At 39.3% G+C, this 23862-nt stretch overlaps 1 protein-coding gene across 1 annotated transcript in view; it reads left to right on the top strand.

The window, feature by feature from the left end:
* The first annotated feature begins 4908 nt into the window (after positions 1 to 4908).
* Positions 4909 to 23862, top strand: part of Atg5 (autophagy related 5) — a 143197-nt gene continuing 124243 nt past the window's right edge. The window contains exon 1 of the mRNA XM_036169304.1: positions 4909 to 5128. The gene's annotated coding sequence lies outside the window, so the exon portion shown is untranslated. The remainder of the gene's footprint in view (positions 5129 to 23862) is intronic.

Here is a 23862-nt window from a genome sequence, read left to right as displayed (position 1 = left end):
TGCCCATCAATACCTTGTGGGAGAACTGGCCATGCGGTCATAAGAACAGGAGAGCTGTCCCTGACCCCAAGCAGCTGCAACACTTGGAAGAGCAGGGCCTGGACATAGCCTGGGCAGCACAATAGAGGCAACCCTGTTGGAAGAGGTATGGGTGAGCATGCCCCAAAGTTGTGAGCATGGCAGAGAAGTCTTCATTACTCATCTGTCTTGTGGTAACATGGGTAGGGGAGAATGACCTCCCCCTCCTGCCCATTAACACCTGGGGCAGATAGGAGGCTGTTCCTGTGGTCTTAAGTATGGGAGACCTGTCCCTGATCCCCAACAAATGCAACACACAGGAAAGCATGCCCTGAACCTTGCCTGGGCAATACAATGGCGCCACCCTCTTGATGGATGTGTGAGTGAGCCAGCCCCAAAGTAATGAGCACGGAAAAGCTGTCCCCATCACCCATCTGTCTTATGGAGGCAAGGGTGAGGGATAGTTTTCCTCCTGTCACCCCTGCCTCTCAACACCTGAGGCCACAAGAGTGGGAGTGACCTCCCACCAGCTGCAACACTTGGAAGAGTGGCCCCTGTACCTCACCTGGGCAACAGAATAAATCTGGACCTGATGGTGTAGTTGTGTGAGAGCCAAATCTGGTAGCATGAAAGCAGGAGAATTGGCCTCACTTCTCCCTCATAGCTGCAAGAGGTAAATTAGCTGGGGCAGTGCTGGAGAGCTCACCCTGGTGGTAAGAACTGGCTGGCAGACCAACCCTACAGCTGCCGAGGTCCAGGACCAGGGTTATGACTTGGCCTGCCCCAACATCCACCCCATCTATGATCTGCTGGAGCACATGAAGGTACCAGTCCTGCAGACCCAAAACTGCAGGATCTCCACAACACAGGGCAACAACAGAATATCCAGAAAGAGTCCCAGTGAGGGCCCCATATCAATAGGGTAGAAGCCAGAGACCTCTTTGAAATGAACACTTGCAAGTATATATAGACAAATGGGTTTACTGTGTGACTCACTGTGTCACACTGCAGCTTCCATGATGAGACTTTTAATTATTCCCCTTCTTGTTTTCCTTTTTCTCTTAAATTTTGTTTTATTTGGGGGGGGGGGGTGGGAGTGGAGGGAAGGTTTGAAGGGATGGGGAAATGAATGGAATTGAGACACATGAGGTAAAAGAAACATGGAATAAATAAAGAATGTTCCTCATTCTCATAGAACTGTACTCATTTTTGAGGTTTTTATGAACATCTGGATCTGGGTAATTTCTGTATATGTAATGACTGCCAGGTAAATGCTCTTGATGATCAGAAGTCCACACCATTAATGAAAGTATTTTAAAAACTTCAATTTCAGTAATGAATTTGAACATGTCTCAAATACAAATCATACTGAAAGTTGTGGAAAACCTATGTTTAATTCTTTGAATTGGCAATGTTTTACTTGTGCAATATCAACAGGCTGTAGGAGCTGGGAGACAAAGATTATTTCTGTTTTCCTTGAGCATGGATCAGATTCCAACATTAAATACTGCAATAGAGAAACAGCATTACATTGTGCAGTATATGTTGACAACCCAGAGAGAATTCTCACTCTTCTGGTATTTGGGGGAGACACTGAAGAATCCACAAAGGTAAAGTTTTTCTAAACTGAATTCCAAAGTATTTGAAACAATGCGTTTTAAAAGTACCACGTGAATAATATTGGATAACTCAATTTTCTATATGCAGCATGACAAATATTTGTCAAGACATTTAATGTCTTCAAAGGTTTATTTGACTTACACTTCAAAGTTAATGTCCACTATTGGGAAAGTCACCAAGGTAGCTGTTCACATACCAGCCTTCTAGAGCAGTTTCACACACCAGGCTATGGTGTCACCTACACAGGGCTGGGTCCCCCTCATCAATTATCAATCAAGATGACACACAGACAGGCCCACAGGCTTATCTTGCTAGATAATTCATCAGCTGAAACTTTTCTTATGTGATTCTAGATGGAGTCAAGTCCAAATGTTATCACAATGAATTATCTACACTTTGGGGTCCACCTCAGTTACTTTTCTCATTACTGTGACAAAATTTCTGGTAGAAACAACAACAGGGAAGAACCACTTGCTCTGGCTCAGAGGATAGGGTCTTAGTTGAGAAAGCACAGCATCTGGGTCCACCTTGGTCCATGGTATTAGGAACTTATAACTTATCTTCTCACATTTCTACTGTCTTAGAAGGATAGAAATCTGAAGAAAATGGAACCATGTATAACTCAACATTGCCAACATGCCAATAGTTCAGCTAGTTAAGGATCTATGTCAAAAAGATTCCACAACCTCCCCCAAACACATGACCTCCTAGATATTGTCAGTCAATTGGGACTGTGGGTAATATTCCATATTCAAATTATTATTAAGGACTGATTTATTGTGAATAAAATGTAAATGATTGGGCTACCCAAACTTGCTTTGCTCATATCCATGAGTTTGGAGGCTAGGAGAAACTCTGCCCCAGAACAAGGGGGCTTAGGACTCTTTCTATTATCAGGGCACTTTCCATTTCAGAATGATCTAGATGGTTTGAACTGGACTGCCTTTGGCTCAACACCATTTCACTTTAATTCTTTTCTTCCTTTATGAGAAATTCTGTAAATCTTTTTTTTTTTTTTTTTTTTTTTTTTTTTTTTTTTTGCAGAATTCCTCTGTACTTGGCAGAAAGAAAATCATCTTGCAGGTTTATGGTCCATCCTCTCCTTGAATAAGGACAGATAGAGGAAGTATAAGTGTCACAGTTCTGTGGGGAAAGGGATCTTTGCAGTCAAGAGCCAAGGAATACCTGCAGCTCTGAAGGGAAAGTTTTCCTAACAGAAGTGTTACAGCTGTGTTCCTGCTGAGGAGGTTTTCCCTAGAAAAGTGTTACAGCTCTTGCTCCATGAAAGGTTTCCCTAATGCAAGTGTAACAACTGTGCTCAGGCAGGGGAGGCTTTCCCCAGCAAAAGTGGTACAGCTCTGCTCTGCTCTGGGAAAGTCCTTACAACTCTGCTCTGCTCTGCTCTGCTCTGGGGAAAGTCCTTACAACTCTGCTCTGCCCTGCTCTGGGAAATCCATTACAGCTCCACTCTGCTCTGCTCTGCAGATTTACTGGGAATGAAGAATCCAGGAGGATGGCTGCCTCAAGGGGGAAACCAACAAAATAAACAGGGTACAGACCTTATATAGTATTTACTGGGAGAGGTGGAGGTTTCCAAGGTGGCATGGGTTTGGTGGATTCTGTGGTCTGATTCTGGGGCAAACCCAGGGATTGGTGGCATTTCAAGCCCAGGGATTGGTGGCATTTTGAGTTCAGAGATCTCAGGGATTGGTGGGATTCTGTAGCCTGACTCTGGTCAGTTTCAACCCCTGGTCCTGGGGTCAAGTAATGGTCAGGGCGTTTTCCTTGGCCTAGGTCTCATGTCTGGTCAGGGGCAGGTTGTTTTTCCTTGGCCCTTTTCACCCTCTAGTTACAGCGCTGCTCTGCTCTAGTGAACTTAGAGCTCTGCTTTCCTAAGGGAAAGTTCCCCTGTCAGAAGTGTAATAGCTCTGCCCAGCAGTGGGGAAACTAAATCAGAGTTGTGCTCTTGTGGAAGCCCTTATAACAGAACGTAAGAGATTTATTATGAGGGAAAAACCCAGGAGGGTGGCTGCCTCTGCTAGTGTAAGGAGCAGCAGCAAACTGGACAGGATACAGGGCTAAAATAGGGTTTCTTGGAGATGGAGCTTTCCAGGGTGGAGATTGGTGGGATCTCAAATTCTGAGCTTAGGACAAGCCCAGAGATTGGTGGGATTTCAAGTCCTGAAGTTGGCAGGATTCTGTGGACAGATTCTGAGCCAAGCTCAGGGATTGGTTGGATTTCATGTTTAGGGATTGTGTCCTGATCTTGTGGTAAGATTAAGGATTGGTCGGATTTCACTGGCTCTTTTTACCCCACAGTGAGAACATTTGGATGTTCAAAGAGCAGTTTAAATGTTTTTATATAACCCATTATTAAAATATAATTACATCACGTACCCTTTCCACTTTGCTCTCTCCAGCCCTCCTCTGTCCCTCCACATTTCTAAAAACCATTGTTTGTTTTGCTCAGGATTATTCAAGAAATTAATTGTATTAAACAGTATTATGTAAAAATTAATCTGTTTGCACTAGAAAACATATATTTTCATTTATAAAAGATGAATAAATTAGCATGTTTGGGTAACAGGCTTCGGTTCCTGTCCCTCTCACTGTATATTTTAATGTACTGAACACTATTTTCTTTCTAAAGAACTTTACACGTTGACTATTTCCTCAGTCATAGTACAGAACATTGAACTGTTTAACTTTTTGTATTTATATGAGTAATTTGCCAGTCTGTATATTTATGACAGATGCTCATGTAAATGAAAAGCACACGTTGTCTCCCCTGGAGCTATGGATGGTTGTGAATGGACATGTGGGTGGTAAGAACTGGACCCAGGTGCTCTTACATGCTGTGTCATCTCTACAGCCCCTGTCATGTACTCTTTTAAAAAGCACATTTTGATTTCACATTTACAATAATTGGATTGTAGTAAGGGAATATAAATATTATTATGGGTGTCACTGAAAACGTGATTTCTAGCAATGTAAGATACACTATTCAACCATTTCATGGTATCCTTTTCTAAGTAATTTTCTTTTCGTATTTCGAAGTCTTCCTTTTAGATGTCCATACTACATAGGGTCTCAGGATCTTTATTTCTCTGTTCTTCATGAACTGTCACATTAACAACCAGGAATTCCAAGGACTGCCTCTCTTGGTGCAAGTAGAGTCCCATTGAATACTGAAGCAGCTCAGATTTAGTGGGATTGGCCAGAACTCGGAGGGCGGAGTGAAGGACACGCGAGTTGCCTAGGGTCACTGAGATCGCTGTGAGCTCCAGGCCTGCGGGACCGGATCTCTCTGGTTCGAGGGCGGAAGTGCGCGCAGGGCTGGGCTCTGACCCTGGTGGTGGCGCTCTGTGCGGCTGCGCGGGCTCTGGGACTTGTGCTCCTTCGCCTCTGCAGAACAGTGTGAGTCAGGCAGGCAGAGCTCGACAGAGCGTCTTCCCCACTGTGGGCAGCCGGAGCAGAGCTGGCACTTCGGGTAGGGTTCCTGTGGGTCCCGGGCGCGGAAGTGAGAGGCGGAGGGTGGCCGGGCCAGGGCTGCGGGCAAGCGGCAGGCAGAAGGAGCGCACCCGGGGTGATGGCCGGGGAGGAGGTGCCTGTATGTGGAGGGGTGTTGACTAGACACTGCCCCAGAGCCCTTGGACCAGCCTACTCTTCCCTTTTGGAGTATGTCAGTTCCTTACTAAGGTAGGAAATTTACCATAGAGCCAGAAACTCAAGTTAATAACTTGCATTTTTCACGAGAGGTATTTAAATCGTAATTATGTCGGTGCATATCGATTCTATCCGAACGTGGTATTTACTTCAGGCTATTTCAGTACTATTATCAATGAAATAAATAGTACTTAGTACTAACAAAGATATTTTCTGTTAATAGAACACTTTGAAAGCATACTCAAACTTGAGGGATCTAGGAAGCTGGGAGGCTTGTAGATTTTTCTCCAGAATTATTTAGCATTTTTCTGAGGAGCATAGCATATTTTCACTAACCAGAATCCCAGGAGCAGTTAACTATCCAAAGCCATATAGAATTCACCTGGTAAGTCTCTTGGGTCCTTGATACTGAATACTTGGGTCTGATGGAAATATTCTGATTTCATTAGACTTATTGTTTGAATTGAATTTCAGAACAAGGATGTTGACCTTATGGTAATAGTTGTGAGAGGTGAAAATGTTACACTAAGTTTAAATGTACTTTGAGCCCAGTGTTGTGGCCCACAACTTTAATAACAGCATTGGGAGGTGGAGGCAGAAGAATCAGGAGTTTACATCTTAGTGTAGCACTCAGCCTTCATCAAAGCAGCTTCTCTTTGTCCCAGATGGAGACTATTGCAGAGATCCACAACTGGTCAAAATGCAGAGAATAAATGACCATGGTTTGCCTAGATCTAATGAGTACATCTATATAAAACAACCTGCACCCAAGGCTCAGGAAGCATTGTGGAAGAGGAGGCAGAAAGACTGTGAGGGCCAGAGGGCCAGGATAACTGCTGCAAGTGTCACCTAGATATACCAGGGATGGTGTACACATGAAATTCCAGTAGGATATCATTGCCTGAACAAGACCTGGAAAATGTCAAAATCAGTTTTGATTCTCCAACATTGATGGCTGAATTTCACAGGACCCTAAATGAAGAGCTGCAGGCAATCAATGACTGATAAGAAGAATATCAGTTTTCTCTAGGGACAACTCCCTGACAGATTATCCACTGCAGGTGGCCAGCCATAAACACATGCATATATGAATAATATCAAATGGAATTAACAGTTTGTACATATATACCATTTTGTGTTTGTACATGCACATGAGTGTGAGTGTTTCTATGTGTAAAACAATATAAAAGAAAAGGCCGTGAATTTGAGAGGGATTAGGATGTACAGAGGTGTGTGAGGAGTGACTCAGGGACAGAAATGACCTAAATGCAGTAATTATATATAAAGTTATCAAACACACAAGCATACTTTTAAAAATATCTATTGTTCTTTCTAAAGAAAATCACAGCACTTGTCTTACAATAGGAAAGAATCCATTTCAACGTAAGCAATCAACATTGTTGGAGATATCTCCTGGAGTTGCCCTCCTGCCCCTGAAAAACCCTGCCACACAGCTGCTCCACCCTGGACAGGTATTTAAGGTCTGACTCAAGTCTTCTCCTGGTTTTCCCTCATGGCTTCTCCTCTTCCTCTGGACCACCCAGGAATGCTCTGCTCAGATTAAACAAGGGTTTACTAATTTCACCCGATCTGACATTGGTGGTGGTGTTACTACCAGGGGATTTAAGCTTTTCAGCTGGTATGTTGGTCAAGGTGAGTTGAGTCTTCCTATGACCACCAGGCACAGCTGTGGAAAGCCACTAACTCCGCCTCAGTCCCCTACTATGCTGGACTGTCTTGCCCAGTTGGACCCTTTTCCTTGGAATTCTCCTGTCCAGAAGATGTTCCTTTTAAGGACAATTCCACACTGTTTTCTACCTGCTTCCTTGAAATTCTCATAGAATTCTGCACTGAAACAATCTGGTGCTGGGCTTTTTTTCCCTTGGGAGACTTTTAATGACTGCTTCTATTTCCTAAGGGGATATAGGTCTATTTAAATTGTTTACCTGGTCTTGATTAATTTGGGAATGTGGTACCTATCCAGAAAACTATCCATTTGTGATAATGCTCAATTGAATTATCACTGGGTCAAGGAAGAAATAAAGAAGCTAAAGACTTTCTAGAATTCAATGAAAATGAATGTTCAAAATACCCAAACTTACAGTACAATATGAAAGCACTACTAAGAGGAAAATTCATAGCACTAAATGCCTACATAAAGAAGTTGAAGAAATATCACATGAGTAAATTAAAAGCACACCTGAAAGCTATAGAACAAAAACAAGCAAACTCACCCAGGAGGAATAGATGCCAGGAAATAATCAAATTGAGGGCTGAAATCAATAAAATAGAAACAGAACAATACCAAGAATCAATGAAACAAAGAATTGGTTCTTTGAGAAAATCAACAAGATAGACAAATCCTTTCAAAATTTACCAAAAGGCAGAGAGATAATATACAAATTAGCAAAATCAGTAACAAAAAGGGGAACATAACAAAAGACAATAAGGAAATCCAGAGAATCATCAGTTCATACTGCAAAAATACGTACTCCACATTGGAAAATCTAAAAGAAATGGACAATTTTCTGGATAGGTAACACATACCCAAATTAAAATCAAGACCATATAAACAATTTAAATAGACCTATATCCCCTAAGGGAAAAAAAGCAGTCATTAAAAATATCTCAAACAAGCCAGGCGGTGGTGGCGCATGTCTGTAATCCCAGCACTCGGGAGGCAGAGGCAGGTGGATCTCTGTGAGTTTGAGGCCAGCCTGGTCTACAGAGCCAGATCCAGGACAGGCACCAAAACTACAGAGAAACCCTGTCTCAAAAAAACAAAAATAAATAAATAAATAAAAAGTATCTCAATCAAAAAAAGCCCAAGGCCAGATGGTTTCAGTGCAGAATTTTACAGGAATTTCAAGGAAGAACTAGTACCAATACTCCTCAAATTGTTCCACTTAATAGAAACAGAAAGAACACTGCCAAACTCTTTTTATGCAGCTACAGTTACACTTGTACCCAAACCACAAAAAGATATGACAAAGAAAGACAATTATAGTCCAGTCTCCTTCATGAATATTGATGCAAAAATACTCAATAAAATACTGGCAAACAGAATACATCCAAGAACACATCAAAAAAGTCATCCACCATGCTCAAGTAGACTTCATCCCAGAGATGCAGGGATGGTTCAACATATGAAAATCTGTCAATGTAATCAAGCATATAAAAGTGAAAAAAAAAACACATGATTATTTCATTAGATGCTGAAAAAGCCTTTGACAAAATCCAACACCTTTCATGATAAAGGTCTTGGAAAGATCAGGAGTACAAAGAACATAAATATAATAAAGGCAATTTACAGCAAGCCAACAGCCAAAATCAATTAAATAGAGAGAAATTCAAAGTAATTCCACTAATATCGGGAACAATACAAGGCTGTCCACTCTCTCCAGTCTATTCAACATAGTACTTGAAGTTCTAGCTAGAACAATAAGACAACAGGAGATCAAAGGGATACAAATTGGAAAGGAAGAAGTCGAAGTTGTGCTATTTGCAGATGATATGATAAGTGACCCAAAAATTCTACCAGGGAACTCCTACAGCTGATAAACACCTTCAGTAATGTGGAGAGATACAACATTAACTAAAAAAAAAAAATCAATAATCCTCCTATATACAAATGACAAATGGGCTGAGAAAGAAACCAAAGAAACATCACCCTTTACAATAGCCACAAAAAATACCTTGGGGACAGAAATCCACAATGATACATCCACTGTAGACTACTGGCAATGGTCGAGAGAAAGCCCCAACTGACCTAGTCTGGTGGTGGGATGGCCAAACACCCTAAAGGTCTGTCGTGCTAGAACTCTCATCCAATCACTGATGGAAGTGGATGCAGAGATCCTCAGCCAGGCCCCAGGTGGAGCTCCAGGAGTTGATAAAGAGGAAGGACTGTAAGAGTGTGAATTGTTGAGACTAAGATTGGAAAAGCACAGGGACAAATAGCCAAACTAATGGAAACACATGAATTATGAACTAAAAGCTGTGGAGCCCCCAACTGGATCAGGCCCTCTGGATAAGTGAGACAAGTGAATAGCTTGAACTGTTTGGGAGGCACCCAGGCAGTGGGACCCAGACTTGTCCTTAGTGCATGAGCTGCCTGTTTGGAACTTACACAGGGACACTTTGCTGGACTGAATCTACCAGGTTGAGCTGAATCCCCAAGGGAGTCTTGGCCCTGGAGGAGATGGGAATGGAGGGGAGGGGCTGGGAGGAAGGTGGGGGCAGGAGGGAGGATTACAGGGGAACCCATGTCTGATATATAAAATTAAAACACAAATATAATAAATAATAATACCTTGGGGGTAACTAACTAAGCAAGTAAAAGACCTGGATGATAAGAACTATAAGTCTCTGAAGAAAGAAATTGAAGAAGATATCAGAAAATGGAAAGATATCCCATACTCATAGATAGGTAAGATCAACATAGTAAACATGGCAAACTTACCAAAAGCAATCTTCAAATTCAATGCAATCCCCATTAAAATTCCAACACAATTCTTCACAGACCTGGGAAGAACAATACTCAATTCCATATGGAAAAAAAAAAAACTAGGATAGCTAAAACAATTCCATATAATAAAACATCCTCTGGAGGCATCACTATCCCTGACTTCAAGCTCTACTATAGAGCTAGAGTAATTAAAAAAAAAGCTTAGTATTTGCATTAAAAACAGATATGAACCAATAGAATCAAAGACCTTGACATTAATCTACACACTTATAAACACCTGATATTTGACAAAGAAGCCAAAACTGTACAATGAAAAAAAACAAAGCATCTTTCAACAAATGGTGCTGGCATAACTGGATGTCAACATGTAGATTAAAAATAGACCCATATCAGGGTTGGGGATTTAGCTATGTGGTAGAGCGCTTGCCTAGCAAGCACAAGGCCCTAGGTTCGATCCTCAGCTCCACAAAAAAAAAAAAAAAAAAAAAAAAAAATACACCCATATCTGTCACCGTGCACAAACTCAAATTTAAGTGGATGAAAAACCTCAACATAAACATAAATCCAGTTACACTGAATCTGACAGAAGAGAAAGTAGGAAGTAGCCTTGAAATCATTGGCACAAGATACCACTTCCTTAATATAACACCAGAGTAGCACAGACACTGAGAGCAATAATTAATAAATGAAACCTCCTGAAACTGAGAAGCTTCTATAAGGCAAAGGACATGGTAAATCAGATAAAATGACAGCCCATAGAATGGTAAAAGATCTTCACCAACTCCACACCTGACAGAGCGCTGATATCCAAAATATATAAAGAACTTAAGAAACTAGACATTAAAATATCAAATATTCAATTTAAAAAATGGGCTACAGATGTGAACAGAATTCTCAACAGACAATTCTCAAAGGGCTGAAAAACATTTAAGGAATTGCTCAATATCCTTTGTCATCAGGGAAATGAAAATCAAAACAACTTTGAGATACCATCTTACACCTGTCAGAATGGCTAAGATCAAAAATACTGATGACAGCTTATGTTGGAGAGGATGTGGAACAAGGGAAACCCTCCTCCACTGTTTGTAGGAGTGCAAACTTGTACAGCCAAGTTGAAAATCAGTATGGTGACTTCTCAGAAAATTGGGAATCAATCTACCTTAAGACCCAATAATACCACTCTTAGTCATATATCCAAGGGATGCTCAATCATAACACAAGAACACTTGGTCAACTATGTTCATAGCAGCATTATTCATAATAACCAGGACCTGGAAACAACCTAGATGTCCCTGAACCAAAGAATGGATAAAGAAAATGTGGTATATATACAAAATGGAGTGTTATTCAGCTGCAAAAAAACCAATGGCATCATGAAATTTGCAAGCAAATGGATGAAACAAGAAAATACCATCGTGAGTATTTTTTTTAATATATACACACTTCTTAAGTATCTTGAGAGCTCCAATCCACTCTGTTCTGATCTAGAGAAAGTTGTTACAGCTCTGCTCTGCTCCCCTAATGGAAAGTTTCCCTGTTAGAAGTATAATAGCTCTGCTCTGTGTAGTGCAAAAACTAATTGGTCTTAATGATAAAACCCCAGAGTAAAATATCAGGGTAAATGCTGAAAGATCAGAGAAGCAAAGGAGTAGCCACAGTCACCCCTTACCTCTATGACTCCTCCAATTGAAAAGGGGCCGAACTCCAATCTCTGCCTGCCTTATATTCTTCTCTCTGCCCAGCCAGATGTATAGATCACTATGGTTAACTAATGGCTAGCTCCACCCTCTGATATTCTGGCAAGCTTTATTTTTCATAGCACAAACAAAATATCACCACATTTCCCCCTTTTGTCTAAAATTAGAAAAGAAGATTATAACCAATATAAGAAAAACTATATACAGTAAGTACAATAACTATAATATATACAGGCAGTAATTACATCAACAATGTCTAGTCCATTTACAATTGACAAATTCAGAGAAAATACTCCATTATCTGTCCTATTTTGGTGAGTCCAAAAGGTTGTACCTAATTCTAACTTGCATTACCAAAACTTTTAATGTCTCTCAGCCCTATATACTTTACACCACTTTAGTGATTTTTTTTCTGAATCTGGTAACAAGGAAAACTATAACTATCTAGTCTTCAACTCCCTCAGAGACCCAGGAAGTAAATAATATTACCTGAGTAAGCAGGAAGTAAGCAAGCAACTTCCAAAAAATGTGAGAAATGACAGAAACAGCTGGCTTCTTGGACAGTCACCCAATATTCCTCTACAATGTTGGGGCATCTGTCTTCTGCCTACAGGTCTAGCATATCTGACAAACTTTACTATGAAGCAGGATAATTGGAAGGGCTGTCCTACCTTGTCTTGGCAAAGTTCTATAGTCAGTTTCTTTTGTGTCCTGCTTGTCCAATGTGGACAGCATACTGCCAGCAGTAAAGGCAAGGGCACTTTCTTGCCTGGCAGCTAACATTTGCCACAAAGAAAGTAAACTCCATAAGGAGTTTCTTCAATGCCCATCAACTTCTCTGAAGTAGACTGATGCTGCCAGGAGCCAACATGTCTCTTTACATTAAAAAAAACAAATCTATGTTATTAAAACATCTTAAATGCCATATTATGTAGATCTCTGAAGTGTTTGAAGATGACCTATCTATCTAAAATATGTGTTTGACCTTGAAAACATACCTAATATGACAATTTTGATTGTAATGACTAACAACAATTTGCACTTCTTTATATCCTAAATAGTTGGTAATAATTTTAAATGATTAGAAATTTGCATTGTTAAGTGAGTTGTATAGGTACAATACCTTGAATAATAGCAGAAATGTATGTACCATATGTTCTAACAAAAATAATCTCAAATTTGTATCAATATACAAAGGTCCACATCAATATAAAATATTTAAAACATGTAGTTGTTTTTAAAATTAGATTCAATAATCTTACCTTTTTATCTTATCGTTTCTATATCCCCCTTTTCTTTTTTTTCAAAACCAGAACCCTGCATCTAATCTCTTTTGTTCAGCTTTTTTCCTAAACATTACCAATACAACTTGTAACCAACCACCCAAAACAATGTCATGTATCCATAACCCACTGAAAGACTAAAAACCACCCACTCCACCTCTTAGGAATGTGGGTTTTGTGTTCTTGAAATTACTTCCTGCTGTCTGGAGGTGATGGCATCTTTAAGGGATCTTCAAAAGAAAAGTTTGGGTTGTCAAGTTCTAGGAGAGTTAGCTGTATCATTTGTTGTCCAGTCTCTGCATAATACAAAAGTGTGGGGCTTGTCTCAAGTCCTGGCTAGAGTAGTCTGGAAAGCTGCATCATCTCAGCTAGCCACCTTGAAATTGTCTTGAGTAGTTTGCAGTCCAAAGCCTATCTCTGGGTGGCATTTGTCAGGTTAGTGGCATTTTCATAGTGCAGGTGAAGTCATCATTGTGTGGCCCCATCATTCTTTTGGTGACTTCAAAGATCACTGTTAGGCATGGTCATGGTTCACTGCAGAAAACTTTTAAACATTTTAAATGTCATATGCAGCAGATCTCAAAGAGGTTAAAGGACTATAATTTGTTATGTACATCCTTAATTCCTAGTTACCTGATAGAAACTCAAACCTGAAATCATGTACAGGAAGCAAGATGAAGCCTTTTTCTAAGATTAGTTAGTACTCTATATGACCATTCATATCATGAGAAGCAGTTTAATATATGTATTAATCTTACAAATTTTGAGATAATATTTACACATAAAAAAGTGTTAAAGAGTCTAAATAAAACCAAATGAGTATGAGATTAGTGGCAATAGAATAGTTCCTATTTTTTGTCACATATCAGGTGACTATTCTGACATGAGAAGGAGATTTTAGATTTTACTTTAACAAGGATGCTTGAGTTAAGAGGAGAGAGCCACATTCCAACTCCAAAGCTAGCTTTAATTTTTAATTGGACTAGGACTATAAAAAGACCATTTGCATTATATGTCTGTAGAGATCAGCAGAAAAAAACGTTTGAGAAGATTTAAGAAATTTTATCCTGTTGGAGATATGATATACTAATAGGCCAATTTAGTCCTTTTGTTGGGTTATTTTTCTCTGGATGATTGACGCTTTTTCTTCATATGTCTCATTTATCCATTGATCTTCAGATTCATTAGCCTGTATTTTCCTGAAAAGACAAAAACAAAACCCAACCCTAATTTTTAGGAGGGTCCCTTTGGCTAGTTATATCTGATCAAATAAGAAGCATTTGTTAGTCATATGAGTTAGTTTAGTTATAAACTATCACCTCTTCTAATTAAGAGGTCTCTCTTATTCAAATCAAACCTTTATCAATTTTGATGGTATCCATAGCTTTTATTCTCCTGAAAAAACAAAAGCAAAACTTTGTCCTCAATGTAACACATACCCTGATTTCCATTCAAAGGCCAGCACATCTTTAAAGTATACAGGTTGATTTAATTCTGTAATTTTTTTTCTACTATCCAATGTCTCTCTGCAGCTGTCATGCCTTTCTCATTAGCACTTAGAAAAATTAAGGTTAATAAAGCATTATTCAATCTGTCTCGGGGTCTATATTACACCTTTCTGTTTATTAAGCATATCTTTTAGAGTTCAATTTGATCTTTCTATAACTGCTTGCCCTGTAGGATTATGTGGTATACCTGTAATATGCTTTATTTTGTAATATGCAAAAACAGTTTCATTTTACTAGACATATGCTGGAGCACTGTCAATCTTAATTTCTACAGGTGTACCCACGAAGTTCATAATTTCCAAAAAGATTCCCAATTTTCTAAGAAAGCATCATATTGATGTCCAAAGTGGCTGTACAAGTTTGCATTCCCACCAACAGTGGAGGAGTGTTCCCCTTGCTCCACATCCACTTCAAAATAAACTGTTTTCAGTGATTTTGATCTTAGCCATTCTGACAGGTGTAAGATGGTATCTCTGAGTTATTTTGATTTGCATTTCCCTGATGACTAAGGATATTGGGCAAGTCCTTAAATGTCTTTCAGTCATTTGAGATGTTCCTGTTGAAAATTCTCTGTTCAGCTCTATAACCTATTTTTTAATTGGACTGTTAGGTATTTTGATGTCAAAGGTCTTTTCTCATTCTGTAGGCTGTCTTTTTGTCTTATTGACCGTGTCCTTTGCCGTACAAAAGCTTCTCAGTTTCAAGAGGTCCCATTTATCAACTATTTCTCTCAGTGTCTGTGCTACTGGTGTTATATTTAGGAAGAAATCTCCAGTGCCAATGTGTTCAAGACTACTTGCTACTTTCTCTTCTATCAGGTTCATAGTAACTGGATTTATGTTGAGGTCTTTGATCCACTTGGAATTAAGTTTTGTGCATGGTGACAGATATGGATCTATTTGCAGTCTTCTACATGTTGACATCCTTTTATGCCAGCACCATTTGTTGAAAATGCTTTCTTTTTTGCATTGTATACTTTTGGCTTATTGGTCAAAAATCATAATTTCAGAGGTGTGTAGATTAAAGTTAGGGTCTTCACTTTGGTTCCATTTGTCCACATGTCTATTTTTTATGCCAGTACCAAGCTGTTTTTTATTACTATAGCTCTATAGTAGAGCTTGAAGTCAGGGATCATGATGCCTCCAGAGGTTATTTTATTGTACAGGATTCTTTTGGCTATCCTGGGTTTTTTCTTTTTCCATATGAAGTTGAGTATTATTCTTTCCAGGTCTGTGAAGAATTGTGTTGAGATTTTGATGGGGATTGCATTGAATCTGTAGATTGCTTTTGGTAAGATTGCCAATTTTACTATGTTAATCCTACCTATCCATGAGCATGGGAGATCTTTCCATTTTCTGATACCTTCTTCAATTTCTTTCTTCAAGGATTTAAAGTTCTTCTCATAAAGGTCCTTTGCTTGTTTAGTTAGAGTTAGCCCAAGATATTTTATATCATTTGTGGCTATTGTAAATGGTGATGTATGTCTGATTTCTCTCTCAGCCCATTTGTCATTTGTATATAGGAGGGCTACTGATTTTTTTTTAGTTAATCTTGTATCCTACTACATTGCTGAAGGGGTTTATAAGCTGTATGAGTTTTTTGGTCTAATTTTGGGGGTCACTTATGTATACTATTATGTCATCTGCAAATAGTAAATGTTTGACTTCTTCCTTTCCAATTTGTATCCCCTTGATCTCCTTTTGTTGTCTTATTGCTCTAACTAGAACTTCAAGCACTACATTAAATAAGTATGGGGGAGGGGAAGCCTTGTCTTGTTCCGGATTTTAGTGGAATCACTTTGAGTTTCTCTCTGTTTACTTTGATGTTGGCTGTTGGCTTGCTGTAAATTGCCTTTATTATGTTTAGGTATGTTCCCTGTATTCCTCATCTCTCCAAGACCTTTATCATGAAGGGGTGTTGGATTTTGTCAAGGCCTTTTCAGCATCTAGTGAGATGATCATGTGGGTTTTTTTTTTCTTTCAGTTTGTTTATATGGTGGATTACATTGACACACTTTCATATGTTGAACCACCCTTGTGTCTCCAGGATGAAGCCTACTTGATCATGGTGAATAAATGTTTTGATGTGTTCTTGGAGTCTGTTTGCCAATATTTTATTGAGTATTTTTGCATCAATATTCATGAGGGAGATTGGTCTGTAGTTCTCTTTCTTTGTTGCATCTTTGTTTGGCTTGGGTATCAGGGTAATTGTAGCCTTATAGAAGGAGTTTGGTAACATTCCTTTTGTTTCTATTGTGTGGATCAATTTAAAGAATATTGGTATTATCTCCTCTTTCAAGATCTAGTAGAATTCTGTGATGAAACCATCTGGTACTGGGCTTTTTTTTGGTTGGGAGACTTTTAATGACTATTTCTATTTCCTTAGGGGTTACTGGTCAATTTAAATAGTTTATCTGGTCTTGATATAACTTAGGTATGAGGTACCTATCCAGAAAATTATCCCTTTCTTTTAGATTTTCCAGTTCTGTGGAGGCTTTTGAAGTATGACCTGATGGTTCTCTGGATTTTCTCAATGTTAGTTGTTATATCTCCCTTTTCACTTCTGATTTTGGTCATTTGGATGCTCTCTCTCTCTTCCTTTTGGTTAGTTTGGATATGGGCTTGTCTATCTGGTTAATTTTCTCAAAGTACTAACTATTTGTTTCGTTGATTCTTTGTATTGTTCTCTTTATTTCTATTTTATTGATTTCAGCTCTCAATTTGATTATTTCCTGGCATCTATTCCTCCTAGTTGCCTTTTCTTCTTGTTGTTCTAGGGCTTTCAGGTGTGCTGTTAATTCACTCATGTGAGATTTCTCCAGCTTCTTTATGTGGACATTTAGTGCTATGAATTTTCCTCTTAGCACTACTTTCATAGTGTCCCATAAGTTGGGTATGTGATATACTCATTTTCATTGATCTCTAGGAAGTCTTTAATTTCTTTCTTTATTTCTTCCTTGACCCATTGGTGATTCAGTTGACCATTATTAAGTTTCCATGAGATTGTAGATTTTCTGTAATTTTTGCTGTTGTTGAAATCTAACTTTAAACCATGGTTGTCTGATGGAACACAGGAGGTTATTCCAATTTTTTTTAATCTGTTGAGATTTGCCTTGTGACAGATATGTTTGATTTTAAAGAAGTTTCCATGGGGTGCTGAGAAGAAGGTATATTCTTTTTCTAAGGACGGAATGTTCTGAAGATATTAATTAAATCCATTTGAGTCATAACATCAGTTATGTCCCTTATGTGTCTGTTAAGTTTCAATTTGTCACATCTGTCCAGTGGTGACAGTGTGGTGTTGAAGTCTCCCACTGTTAATGTGTGGGGTTTTATTAGTGATTTAAGTTTTAGTAATGTTTCTTTTACATATGTTGGTACCCTTGTGTTTGGGGCATAAATGTTCAGAATTGAAACTTCATCTTGTTGGATCTTTCCTGTGATGAGTATGTAATGTCCTTCTTGATCTCTTTTGATTGATTTTAGTTTGAAGTCTATTTTGCTGGATATTAGAATGGCTACACCAGCTTGTTTCTTAAGACCATTTGATTGGAAAGACTTTTCACAGCCTTTTATTCTAAGGTTGTGTCTATCTTTGAAATTGAGGTATGTTTCTTGTATGCAGCAAAAAGATGGGTCCTGTTTTCATATCCAGTCTGTTAGTCTGTGTCTTTTTATAAGTGATTTAAGTCCATTGATATTAAGGGATACTAATGACCAGTGATTCCTGTTATCTTTTGGTGGTAGTGTGTGTGTGTGTGTGTGTGTGTGTGTGTGTGTGTGTGTGTGTGTGTGTGTGTGTGTGTGTACTTCTCTTCTTTGGGGTTTACTGCTGTGGTGTTATCTATTGCCTGTGTTTTCAATGGGTGTATCTGACTTCCTTAGTTTGGAATTTTCCTTCTAGTGCTTTCTGTAGGGCTGGATTTGTGGATAGGTATTGTTTAAATCTGGTTTTGTGTTGTTCACTCCATCTATGATGATTGAAAGTTTTGCTGGAAACATTAGTCTATGCTGGCATCCATGGTCTCTTAGTGTGTGCATTACATCTGTCGAGGTCCTTCTCGCTTTCAAAGTCTCCACTGAGAAATCGAGTGTTATTCTGATGGGTTTGCCTTTCCAAGTTACTTGGCCTTTTTACTTTGCTGTTCTTAATATTCTTTCTTTATCTGTAGGTTTAGTTGTTTAATTATGTGGTGAGGGGACATTGGAGGGGTCTAGTCTATTTGTTGTTCTATAGGCTTCTTGTATCTTCATAGTTATTTCCTTCTTTAAGGTGGGAAAGTTTTCTTCTATGATCCTATCGAATATATTTCTTTGCATTTGAATTGGTATTCTTCTCCTTCCTCTACCCCTATTACTCTTTGGTTTGGTCATTTCATTGTGTCCCACATTTCTTGGACATTTTGTGTTATGACTTTTTGGCATTGGTATTTTCTTGATGAATTTATTTCCTCTATAGTGTCCTCTACACCAGAGATTCTCTCTTCCATCTCTTGTATTCTGTTGTTTATGCTTGCATCTGTGTTTCCTGTTCATTTCCTCAGGTTTTCTATTTCCAGCATTCCCTCTGTTTGTGTGTTCTTTATTTTTTCTATTTCCCTTTTCAGGTCTCAAACTGTTTCCCTCGCCTGTTTAAATGCTTTTTCATGGTTTTCTTTAAGGGATTCATTGCTTTCTTGGAATTTTTTATTTGTCTTTCCCTCTATTTCTTTGTAGATTGATTGCAATTTTTTGTCTTTTTCTCAATTTCTTTATTGATTTCTTCCACTTTTTTGTCTTTTCCTCAATTTCATTTTTCATTTTTTCTTTAAAGGTCTCTAGCATCTTCATGATACTAATCTTAAGGTTGCTTACTTTTGCTTGTTCTACCTTGTGATGTTCAGGTCTTGCTGTTGGAGGAGGGCTAGGTTCTGGTGATGATGTATTGCTCTTTATGTTGTTATATGTACTTCTGCCTTGAAGTCTGCCCATCTCCTCCTCTAATAGGTATCAGAGGTGCCTGTGTCTGAGAGAGTTGCTTGTTGTGTCTGTGTCTCGGGGCTCTTCTGGGTCTAATCTTAGCTCTTGGTCTAATTGGAGCAGGCAGCTTCTGTGTCTCAGCAAGCTGCTCTTTGGTCAACCCCAACTAGTTGATTCTATGAGTCATGAATCTGTTCTTGGTCTTATCAGGGCTCTTGGTCCAGTCAGAGCTGATTCTGTGTGTTTCAGGAAGCCTCTCTTGGTCCATGAGAGGTGGTAGATTCTACTTATCAGAAAGCCACTCTTGGTCTAATGAGGGCTGGCAGATTCCCTGTCTGCTGAGGTTACTCTTGGTCCAATGACAGCTCTTTGTTCAATGAGAGCTCTCTCTCTCTCTCTAGGCCCAATGAGAGCTCTAGGTCAGATGAGAGCTGGGTGTTGGTTTCCAAGCCTCAGGAAATGGCTGTGGTCTTGTGCAGATGGGAATGGGGGAAGGGTGTGTAGACTGCAGGGTTCACTGAGGGGTCTTGGTGAACGAGGATTCTTCCTGCAAGAGCCTTGCCTGCTGGCCGGCAACTGGGGCCTAGTTGGGTAGGTGTTCCCTAGGAACAGCTGGGGCCCAGAGATGGGTCCTAGAGGCAGGCCTTTTTTGGTGTGGCCACTGACACTCACCTCTAGGTCTGAAAACAGCTGGGGGTTGATTTCTAAGCCTCAGGAAGTAGCTGGGTTCTTGGGTGGATGGGTCAGGGGGTAGGGCGTGTAGATTGCAGGGTCTGCTGAGGGATATTGGTGAATGGAAAGCCTTCCTGCAGGAGCTCTGCCTGCTGTCTGTTAACTGGGACATTTCCTCTGCTTTTTGCCAAGTGAAAGAAAAATCCGTTTTCAAACCCTTGCTATTGACATTGTGTTTTTGTGAAAGCCTGAGGCCTCCAGCACAACATTAATTGTTGATCAATTTCATCATTACCTTGTGTCAGAGGGCCTGGCAGACCTGTATGGGATCTAATGTATGTTATATACAAAGGATGGTTCCTATTCCTGATTATTTCTTATTATTGTATAAACCATGAAGTTAATCCTGACTCATCAGGAATAAAATCAGCAGTTTGAACATGTAAAACAACTCTTTCTGCATATTGAGAGTCAGTACCTATATTAAGAGGTTCTGTAAAATCCATTAATACAATGAGAATAACATATAATTATGACTTTTGGACAGAACATAAGGGCTTTGAGCCACTTTACTTAAGTTTCCTGATTTATAACTTGCCTCTCCTGATTTTTGTGCATCAGTATAAAATGTAGGGGTTCCAGAAATTGGTGTTCCTCATATACTATGAGGAAAAATCCAGTCAGTTCTCCTCATAAATTGAAATTTCTTGCTTTTGGGATATTTGTTAATGTCTCCCCCAAAAAATTACTTCAAGCTCTTTGCCAATGTTCATTTTCTGCCCATGATGAGGCAATTTCAGCATTAATAAAAGGTATTACAATATCTGCTGGGTCTAATCTGGCTAATTGGTGAAGTCTCAATATAGAATTAACTCAGAGTCCTTTTCCACAGATCTTTTTCATTATTTACTGTTTATGTGGCAAAAGGTCCATTCTAAGATAATATATTATCTCTATATTAATATTCCTGGAGAATAATGCATAGAGGGTTTTTTAAAAAGCCAGAAGGCAATCAAGCTCTGGATCCAGATGATCCACATGTGCATTCTGTAATTTCTTTTCCACCAAAGCCAATTATCTCTGAGCTTCATCTGATAAGTGGACCTTGTCATCTTTTAAGGTTTGGAACAAATTACTCAGTTCTGGATTTGTTACTCCAATAGTGGGCTGTAGATGGGTAATGTCTCCTAGCAATTTTGAGAGTCATTAAGAGTGCACAATTGATCTCTCCTATTTTGCACCTTTTGGGGTCAAATTTATTGTGGATCTATTTTATATCCTAAGTAACTAATAGAATCTCCTCTTTGTATTTTTTTCAGGTGCAATTTGTAATCCCTGACAACGCAAAATTTTCTTTACTACTTCAAACATTCTTTCTAAAGTATCTACATTTGAAGCAGCTAGTAAAATCTAGTCCATATAATAGTAAATTATAGATTGAGGTAAATGTTTATGTATTATTTCCAAAAGCTGTCGTAAAAAATATTGGCACAGGGTGGGGCTATTTAACATTCCTTATGTGAGAACCTTCCATTGATACCTCTTTACAGGCTGAGAATTATTATAAATAGGCACCATGAAGGAAAATTTTTCTCTGTCCTTTTCTTGTAAAGGTATAGTGAAGAAACAGTCTTCTAAATCAATCACTATAATAGACTACCCTTTAGGTAATAGAGAAGGCAAGGGAATTCCAGACTGTAAAGAGCCCATTGGCTGAATCACCTTATTAACAGCTCTTAGATCTGTTACCATTCTCCATTTTCCAGATTTCTTTTCAATAACAAATATAGGAGATTTTCAAGGTTTGCTCTATTCTTCAATAGGTTGAGCATTTAGCTGCTCCTATATCAGTTGTTCTAAGGCCTGTAATTTTTCTGATGTCAAAGACCATTCATTGTTCCACACAGACAGGGTTGTCAGTTTAAAGTTAGAGTTGTTGGTGCCTTTGAAAGATCAACAGCTTTTGTGCCTTGTTTTTGTACAATCTGAACGGTGAGTGACTGTTCTTTATAATACTTTCAAATATTTTCCCCAGAAACATATGTTAATTTATGGTTTGTTTCTGAGATTGGAAGAATGTTACTGAGTATTTCATTGCTGGAAGAAATCACAACTTCATAAATTCATTGCTATGTTGGCCACATATGGCTTTACTTTTCCTCTCTGTCATTCTGGTCCTATACATTCAACCCATTTCTTGCTCTGTTTTACCTGAGATGATGATCCAGTCCCTTAAAACGCTGAACATTTACCTCCTGAAGAGGCCAGTTTGTATGCCAAGATTCTGGTGCAATTATTGTTACATCTGCACCTGTGTCTAGAGACCTTCAATGACAATGTCACTTATTCATATTTTTAATTTTGGTCTTTGTTAATTTATAGAAGTTTGCCAAAATAATTGCTTTATGGTTTCTCCTGAATTTCTGTTCTCTTTTCTATAGTTGTTCTGTCATCCAGAGCAGTATATTTTTTCACAATAGGCATTAGGTTCATTAATTGCTCTGGAAAGGAGTTTTCCTCATGGTGACAGGAAAGGACTGATGTGTTGGTTTTGTGTTTCCCAAAATATTGTGCACCCTAATAAACTTATCGGGGTCAAAGAACAGAACAGACACTAGATACAGAGGCTATAAAATGGTGGCACTCACACCTTTTATCCTAGCATTCCAGAGGCAGAATTCCCTCTGGATCTCTGTGAGTTCAAGGCAACATTGGAAACAGCCAGGCATGGTGACACACGCCTTTAATCCCAAGAAATGAGCCTTTAATCCCAGAGTGTGATGGAAGAAAGCAGAAAGATATATAAGGCGTAAAGACCAGAAACTAGAAGGTTTTTGCTGGTTACACTTTTAGCCTTTGAGCAGCACAGTTCAGCTGAGATTCATTCTGGATGAGGACTCAGAGGCTTTCAGTCTGAGGAAACAGGATCAGCTGAGGAACTGGCAAGGCTGAGGAAGCTGTGGCTTGTTCTGCTTCTCTGATCTTCCAGCATTCACCCAAATACCCAGCTCCAGGTTTGTTTTTATTAATAAGTAGCTTTAAGATTCATGCAACAGACTGAACTGAATTTGACATGGGGGCCTTCGAGAACCCCCCCGTTAGGAACCAAGATGTCAGGAACCAAACATGAACCATGGAAAGTACTAGCTAGACTAGAGAACAAGTCATAAGCCCCTTCCCAGAGCTGTAACCAGAGGCCTCCAAAGATAAGAGAACACCCCACAGTCAGGTGCCATGACAACTGAACATAAAGAGCATTCCAGGGTCAGGTAGCCTAGCAACAGAATAAACTGCCCCTGACCAGTGACCTTAGCCAACATCTCACAGTTGCACGATCTGCCTCACACGTCTTGCACCCCTTCCATGTTCTACATGCCCCTTTTCCCTTTCCCTCCTTCCTGCCCCTTCCCCTCTTATGCTATATAAGCCATGCGGAGAGAAATAAAGATTGGCGGCTTGATTAGAATTCTGTCTTGCTGTCAGTCTCTTGTGTCACCCTTCCCTTTCATTCTCTCCCACAGGTGCCCCCGTTGAAACCCCACTGGCCGGGGCACCCCCCCCCCAAGGTGTTTCCTAGTGGCAAAGGATTACCTTGGCTATTCCTTGCTGATCTACATTTATTAGTCCAATGTCTACCTTTGTCACAACTTCTGCATATTCCAGAAGTGAGGGGTGTTCTGTTTGGATAATTCTCAGAAAAAACATTATTTCTCAGAATGCCCTGTTTATAATCCCTTTTTAGTTAATCTTGTTTACTATAACTGAAACACCTAACATTTTGGTTTTTCTTCAAAACACTGGAAATTACCTCTCCTATCCAAGCATCATCATTGTCATGATATTCAATATTGATTTTATTATAGATCCATTCCTTTAAGGGTGCTGATCTAAGTGGTAGGCAGAGTGGGTGCCGAGGCAGGCAAAGGGGCTGCCTATTACTGAGCTATTACCTGCTGAGGAGTTAGTGAAAAC

Source organism: Onychomys torridus, chromosome 19, assembly GCF_903995425.1.
Source record: "Onychomys torridus chromosome 19, mOncTor1.1, whole genome shotgun sequence".
In the NCBI taxonomy this organism is placed as follows: Eukaryota; Metazoa; Chordata; class Mammalia; order Rodentia; family Cricetidae; genus Onychomys; species Onychomys torridus.
Note: the sequence above shows the minus strand (reverse complement) of the source record. Positions and strands in the feature narration are given on the sequence as shown.